Source organism: Mastomys coucha, unplaced genomic scaffold (assembly GCF_008632895.1).
Source record: "Mastomys coucha isolate ucsf_1 unplaced genomic scaffold, UCSF_Mcou_1 pScaffold7, whole genome shotgun sequence".
Lineage (NCBI taxonomy): Eukaryota > Metazoa > Chordata > Mammalia > Rodentia > Muridae > Mastomys > Mastomys coucha.
In genome coordinates, this window is record NW_022196913.1 from 44,191,387 (window position 1) to 44,199,703 (window position 8,317).

An 8,317-nucleotide genomic window follows, 5' to 3' on the forward strand; every position below is an offset into this window, starting at 1 on the left:
AGACGCCTGTGGAAACCAGATAGTGTTGAATACCCTAGAATGAGAACTTCATGTTGAGGTTGGGGTTGGGGTTGGGGTAGGGTTAGGTTAGGTCTCTGTTTACAGCACCTGAAAATCAGTACTATGCTAGATGAATTAGATTTTTTTTTTGAGTAGAATCTTCTGAACATAGTCAACCTGGGAGTATTTTATCCCATTTTATTGATGAAGAAACTGAAATTAATAGAAGCATCTCTGTTTGTCAAAATCATCAAGAGAGTGTGGAGTAAAGGCAGAGTTTGAATATAGGTTCATCTTACTTATAGATAGGTAGATAGATAGGTAGATAGATAGATAGATAGATAGATAGATAGATTGATAGATAGATAGATAGATAGATAGATAGATAGATAGATAGATAGATAGATAGATAGCATATACAACTACATTTGTCTTTCTAGTGTACCAACTTCCAGGAATCATAATCACCATTGAGCTGCCTTGCCACGTGTTTGTTGTATGAGATGTTCTCTTATTTTGAGAATGGCTGACTATTTCGATTTAGTTTAGTCACACACCTCTCATTAACTCAAATCACATTTCCCCTGACATCCCTGTCTGCTTTATGATAAGACCTAAGGTTGATACCAAAATGTTTCACCAATTGCTGGCAAGTGAGCTATGCTCTGACCAACAAAATTTATTCAGCAGATTCCCCACCTACTCTCAAGGGAGGTGAGGATGAGGTTCCTTCAAGGTTGCTGGTATTTACAGTTTTCCATTGTGTACCACTGTACACTTACACGAGTTAATGGCCACTTTCTAGGCAGCACCCCTGGCTTACTGTATATTAATAGAATATTGATATAGCAAAAAATGCTGTTGTGGGATTCATCATTTGGTAAATCCTCCACCGTCTGCAGTTTTACAGAGCCATTTAATTAGCGATTTTACAACCTCCTCTCTTCTCATTAAATTAATTAATAATTAAGTTCAAATATAGGCATCTTTAATGTCATAATTATATTTCAGTTTTATGGTCACTGGAGTTTAGCTCATTAGAGGAGGCACTCATAAACCACAGCCCTGTTTAGTGGCTGAAGCACATCTATGCCACCAAGCTGATGTGAGTTGATATTTTAATTTCTCTGCTTTTTGAGGGGCATGGCTGGGTTGTGGAGAGACATTTCAGTCTTTGTCCTCTGTGAGCATAAAATAACAATTGCAGCAGCAGCATCAACAAATGAAATCTACAATATGAACCCTCTGATTCTTTGAGTCCAGCTGACTTTTATGTCTCCCTTGACTATTTTTGTAACATCAGTCCTTACCGTGTGTTCTGATTGGATCAGATCTTCCCACCTTTGTGCTGCCATTAAGCTCAGAGTAGCCAGGTCCAGGACTTGGGAGTGATGTCTTCTGATTGCCATCATGATTTACGAAGTCAGTAATGGCCTTTCACACGATATGGCAGGCTGTGCATTCCTTTAGACAGAGTGGATTTATTTCAGCCATTAGCACTGATTAAACCAGCTTAGTTGAAGAGGCAAAACAAAACTTGTCTTTGAAATTGTTCTTATTTAATTTTGTTCGCCCTCGCATAACCCAGGACAGTGCTAATTATTCCTTGATGGAGCTCATATTTCTAATGTAATTCATATGTAAATTCTAATTTCCTTCATCTGGGAATGTTTGTGTTCCTTGTCTCCTTACAGGCAGGAACACAAACAGAGAATTAAAACTGTTTAGAAATGCAAACTTGATGTTGCCTTTTTCTGGCCTGGCTTAGATTTCCTTCGCTTTCTTGCTCCTAGGTTAAGAGCTTGGTGATATTACAAGGTTAAACTTCAAGACTGTAGTTCCAAGGGAAAAAATATCTTAATGCTTTAAAAGAATTTGAAGGCTAGAGAGATGGCTCAGTGGTTAAGAGTACTGACTGCTCTTCTGGAGGTCCTGAGTTCAAATCCCAGCAACCACAACCATCTGTAATAAGGTCTGACACCCTCTTCTGGTATGTCTGAGGACAGCTACAGTGTACTTACATATAATTAATAATAATAATAATAATAATAATAATAATAATAATAATAATAATAAATGATTTTCCATTTAAAAAAGACAGCTACAATGTACAGCATATGGCTACAGAATACATAAGGTAAATAAATAATTTTTTAAAAATAATTTGACCTTTAAAAAAAATAATTTGATTTTCAGAGGTGCAAATTTCATCCTCTAGCAGAAATCTGGCATCTAAAATTTCCCTCAAGTTTGCTCTGAAAAAAGATAGTAACAACCTTCCTGGGCATAGTGGTTAATGACTCTAATTCTGACATTTGGGAGGTAGAGACAGGAACATAGCCACAAGTTAGAAGCCAATCTGGTCTACAAAGAGAATTCAAGGCCAGCCAGGGCAGCATAATCAATGTCTTACCAGATAGATAGGTAGATAGATAGATAGACAGACAGACAGACAGGCAGATAGATAGATAGATAGATAGATAGATAGATAGATAGATAGATAGATAGATAGATAGATAGATAATACATACATACGTACAAATGTATGTATATACATACATACATACATACATACATACTTAAATACCTAGATAATATATCTAGACTGGTAGATGGTAGGTATGTAGATAGATAGATAGATAGATAGATAGATAGATAGATAGATAGATAGATAGATAGATCTAAAACAAGAATTGGGCTGGAGAGATGGCTGAGTGGTTAAGAGCACTGACTGCTCTTCCAGAGGTCCTGAGTTCAATTCCCAGCAACCACATGGTGGCTCACAACCACCTATAATGTGATCTGACGCCCTCTTCTGGTGTGTCTGAAGACAGCTATGGTGTACTCATATAAATAAAAATAAATAAATAAATCTAAGAAAGGAAGGAAGGAAGAAAAAAGAAAGAAAGCAAGCATCACAATCTAGGTAGATTTTTATTATAAGAATAGAGTAACAATCATTTTGTTTAGCTTTATGGATGATTTAGGTGGTCATAAAGATATGAAGATTAAAAAAAAATCTCAGATTCAAAATCCTTCTACTTCAAATGAAAGTGAATAGCCAGCTTTGTTAATGACATCTTTGAAGACTCATGACCTAAACCACACAGTGAGCTAAAGTAGTTTCAAAGTAGCTTGAACTGCTTTATGCAAGTCAAGTGAATCTGCTTGATATAGGTCAAGAAAAGTAAAATTAATTAATTTATTAAAACAAAACAACCAGCCAAACAAAACAACTATAGAACAGCATAGCTGAAAGCCATAGCACAGTCACTGCTTTCTGTGCAGTAAGGAGAAGGGACACAGGTAACGGGTACTTCCTAAGTGGGCATCTACAAGCTGGGAAGGAGAAGAAATGGCAGTAAAGCTGAGAACCTGGCTGGGAAGTGTGGAATTATGCTGTCTGTGTTTCAGAGGCATCCAAAGCTGACATTTCAATCAAGTAGGCTTTTGCTCTACTCAGCGAGAATGAGTGCCCGATGATGGTGTGGGTGCAAATGTGTGAGTGTGTGTTCTTCTCTATGATATCGAATGATATTTGCATACTGTGTTTCAATTAGAATCATCCTACTGAAGGTTAGCTTACCTCTACAATTTAGGGGATAAAACTCAGATGGGAACCAAACATTACAAGGAAAAAAAATCAAATCTCAAGAAGCTCTACCTTCTGCTTTAATCATGTCCCCTGGATATTTTTGTTTTAGGAGAAAGAAGTTAGATTTTATGCTGTGCAGTCTTTCTCATGTCCCATCCATTGGCTATGGCTCTGAGAGAGATATTTCACATAACACCAAGGAAACTGTGATTTCTCCAATAAATAAGAATTACAAATGGCCACAGGTCATAGGCAAAGGGTGCCTTGATCCCACTGGATATCCAATCATATTTGTGCCGCAGTCAGGATCAGAAAGGACCTTTTCAGTCAAATCACCCTCATAGGCTGACTTTGTAATATCTAGGACATAATTACATTTGCATTAAATATGCACACACATACGCACACATCATGCCAACATTACAGCTGTCCGAAACTATTTTCAATAATTGATTTGCCATTTAATTGAACAGCAGGACTGACTAACATAGCTCATTACTTTACTCATTAGTTAATTATCGGAGAAAGTAGGACAAGTCAATAAAATGAAGGCTGTAAATTCCAATACTAATTAGCATCATTTCCTTAGAGACATATTTAAGGCCAGATTGGCTACCTGAATGTCCTAAGACCTTGCAGCTGAAGGGGAAGGATAGACACACAACAAAGTGGATGGAAGGGCAGCTGGGTAGACACCGAGTAGATTGGACAGCTACTAATAACTCTGTTATCTGCAAATTGAAGTGGAAATAACTTTAAGAGAGAAGAAGAGCCTTCATGTAGAATTTTTAAAAAAAGACTTATAAAAAAAGTTACTTTAATTTTCTTTTGTTTTCCAAGAAAGTTTCTGTCTACAGTTTGCAATCCTGCATCTGGACATTGTTGTGTTGAATGATACTTATATACAGATTTATTGCAAGTAGATTCTATCCAAGACAAGTGATTCTTTTTGACTTGCAAGAAAAAATATACATGTATGTTAATGTAGTTCACATTACCCTCATGTGAGCAAGAGTCATTTCTGCATAGTTTTAATATAAAGTGGAGTATGTGTATACATGCACCCATGTGCATACAGACATCCTTTTGGAGGGCTATCTAACTTCTTACTATATAAAACAGGATTCAAAGCTCTCTGTGCTATGACTGGTTATTTCCCCTCTGAAAAGTCTTTCATTTGTTGGAATTCAGTAGTTTCTCATTAATATAGCAGGTAGAGAAACACCTGCTGTTTGAGGAATTGGAAAAGACAGGACATGATTTGTTCTTGGATAGTGTCTGCCATAGGGCCTGTCATGACTCTATCCTAGAAAACATTTCCAGTCTTTCTGCCTGTATGAGTACTATCAGGAAGTCCTGAATAATGGCCATTATATAAATCATTTAGACACAAAACTATTCGAGCTATAGACATGGTTTTGTTTGTTTGTTTGTTTGTTTGTTTGTTTTAATGATCATAGATTGGGTGATTTCCAAAATAAGCATGCTGTGAACCAATCAGAGGATGAGCTGGGGTAGTGTAGAAAGGCTTTTGAAGATTTTGGGGGAGAGATGGACAATTAATCTTGCATTAACCTTGATCACCTTGGCTTCCAGCCACTCCAAGGTTGCTCATTTCCTTCATGCTGTGGTGTGGCCAGACCTAACGGAATGTTCATTTTCACTCTGATTTTGTGCTTAATTAAATAAAGCTACCAAAAAGAAATGCCAGCACTTGTACAGTCTGTGGCAGTCTCCCAAGGTATGATATGTGCTCACAGTAGATGTTGCTGTGGATAATCTTCAAAAGGAATAAATAAATAAAAGATGGCTGCTAGAGAGATGGTTAAGAGTATTTTCTCATGCAAAACACCTAGATTCGGTTCTCAGCATCTACATCAGGAGGCTCTCAGAGATCTTTAACTCTTGGGGAGCCAGTGGCCTTCAGAGGTACCAGACAGACATATGGTTCACAGGCATACATGGGCAAAACACCTATACACATAAAATAAGTATAAACACATCTTTTAAAAACTAAAAATAAAGAATTAAACCGAGCAGAAATATTTGCAGTTTATTGCACACAGGTAGCTAGCTAAAGTCAAAGCTGTATTTGAATTTTACATTGAACTAACTAACTCTCCCTATTCTCTCTGCAATCATACATGTTCTGGTCATATCATACTGAGGAAGACATCTTAAGATTGCCAGGTCAAACTTTTTTTATTCATAAAAGGAAATAAGGGGCAACCATAAAGATCAAGTTCCCTGCCACTTGAAACTGTTCAAGCTGGTTTTCAGGACAGCCATGGACATGACAAAAAATTTAAAAAAAAAAAAAAATTGAGAGCTTTCTGGAACCAAAAGTCTCTGGCTAATAATGGATCAGGATTATCCAAAAATTCCACCTGGACCTGCATATTAGGAATTGGCCATTTCCCCCCAGGCTTTTGGGTGCATTAGAATGATCCACCTGCTGCTTGGGCATCTGCCTCATAGGTTGCTCTTCAAGCAGGCAGAGGATAGCAACCACCTCGATCCATTAGCCAACTTTTGCTCTCATAGAGCATCGGTCAATACAGAAAAGTCTGCGCTCCAGAAGATTTCACTAGAACTCTTCTCCATACCAGATCTGAGAAGCTTTCTTTCCCTCTTAGTTGTCTTTGTTTCCTGAATTCCTAGCATGGAATCTAGTATGGAGCATAACACTGGGCATGGCAAACACTGAGGGAGTCAGTATGTGAGGAAGCACATGAAAAATACATCATATACACCTATGACATTCTCAAAGGAGTAAAAAAAAATTTTTGAAAACTTCTGCTGTTATTTTTTATTTTATTTTTTGTTAATCATTTTATTCATTTACCTTTCAAGTGATATCTCCCTCTCTGGTTACCCCTCCACAAACTCCCCATCCCATCCCTCTTCTCCCCTCCCCTTTCCCTTTAGGATGGTGCTCCTCCAACCACTCACTCACTCCTGCCTCACTGCTATAGCATCCCCCTGTGCTGGGGCATCAATCTTCCACAGGACCAAGGGTGTCTCCTATCGATGTCAGACAAGGCCATCCTCTGCTACAGATGTATCTGGAGCCATGGCTCCCTCCATGTATACTCTTTAAAAAAATTGTTTCTAAAAAAACGATAGAGACTTGAGGCCCCAGGGAAGGGGGAGGCCTGAGTGGGGAGAACCCTCTCAGAGGTAAGAAGGAGAAGGAATGGGATCAGGAACTGTGGGAGGAGGCACCGGGGGGTGGGGGTAATGATTGGAATGTAAGTAAATAAAATAATTAAAAAACAACCTGTGGTAACAATGTCCTACTAATTAACTGTAGTTTTGTCATATTTAATTTCTTTAAAGATTACATCTTTATATTGAAATTATAATTCTTTAAGAATCTTCATGAAAATATCTGGATTATAAAATTCTGAGGTTTATTATTAGCAACAAATATATGCATGAATCTAGACAATTCTTGTGATGAATACCAAGTAAAGTGGTATATAATTTAACAATTTAGTTCAGTGTTAGTCTCAAGCCAGGAGTAAGGATTTAAAAACCACAACAAAGAAGTTGTAAGCACATTGAGTCAAGATAGTTTAAGAATTTATCAGAAGTTTTGAAACTTAGGCCTCAGGAGCTAATACATGGAATCAAAGATTTAAACATAGACTGTAGGAGATGGTTTAATTAGTGACTCTTGGTTTAAACAGTTTTTCTAAATGTATAAAAAATTCTATTTATATGGAGGAAATCAATCTCTCTCTATAATTTCATTATATATGTATATATATACTACATGTATATATTATATATATGATGAAATTCTCATGAATTTAATCACTCAAAATATTCTACACTCTTGTATAAACATTTAGAAACCATGTACATTCTAATAGCAAAACATAAAGTGACCCACATCTAATAAAATCAAAATAAAATCAAAATAAAGTCAAAATGGCCAAGAGTGCCATTCCCCTGTTGGGTGTGAGTTCAGCCACAAGGTGTCATGGTATTTGAAAACAACAACTGATAAAGAAGTGGGATAATCTATAATTTAAATTTTAAGTTTTATTTGAAACCACAGTGTTGGTCTAGAATCCCTGAGAAGAAAAATTACAACATATTCTATAGGCACCCTGGACCAAAGTGTGTTAAATTTGTTTCTACCTTGTTAAGGTGCAGACACTGAATATATGTATGTGTACATGTATGCATATGTGTATATGTATGTATATTGGCTTGCATTTATTGAATAGGAGAAAGTGTAGCCACTACAGTCCTCCACTACCACAAATCAGGCAGCTGAGTTTCTTCCCTTTGAGGAAATCACGGGGATCTACACATCAGGAATACAAAGGATGAGCCCCACCCTGGGAAAACCACCTTTGTCATTATGGACTCTTATCTGACATGTATGTACTTCAAATTGTGAATTCACATGTGTTTTCTAGACTACTGATATACCAGAACACACATGATTACTCTAATGATATACTGTGTAAATCTAAAAGTAAAGTCTTTTATAAAAATTGTTTTGAAAACTGTAAAACATAATTCAATTAAAAGTGAGGAAAGAATGAACCAATTGATGGTGTGGAACAAATGTCTGCCTGCTTATATGCATTCATTTAAGTAAATTTAGCAATTTCCCCAGATAAGTTATGAATGTAATAGAAAAACTATCATACCAAATAAAAATTCATGGAGAATGACATTTAAAGATATGTAAAAAAAATTCAT

General features: G+C 36.6%; 1 non-coding gene across 1 annotated transcript; it reads right to left on the reverse strand.

Annotated features, from left to right (window-relative positions):
* Positions 1-7,833: 7,833 nt before the first annotated feature.
* LOC116082951 lies at positions 7,834-7,997 on the reverse strand. Its single transcript, XR_004115553.1, has one exon. It is a non-coding gene; the product is annotated as a U1 spliceosomal RNA (small nuclear RNA).
* Between the last annotated feature and the right edge of the window lie 320 nt (positions 7,998-8,317).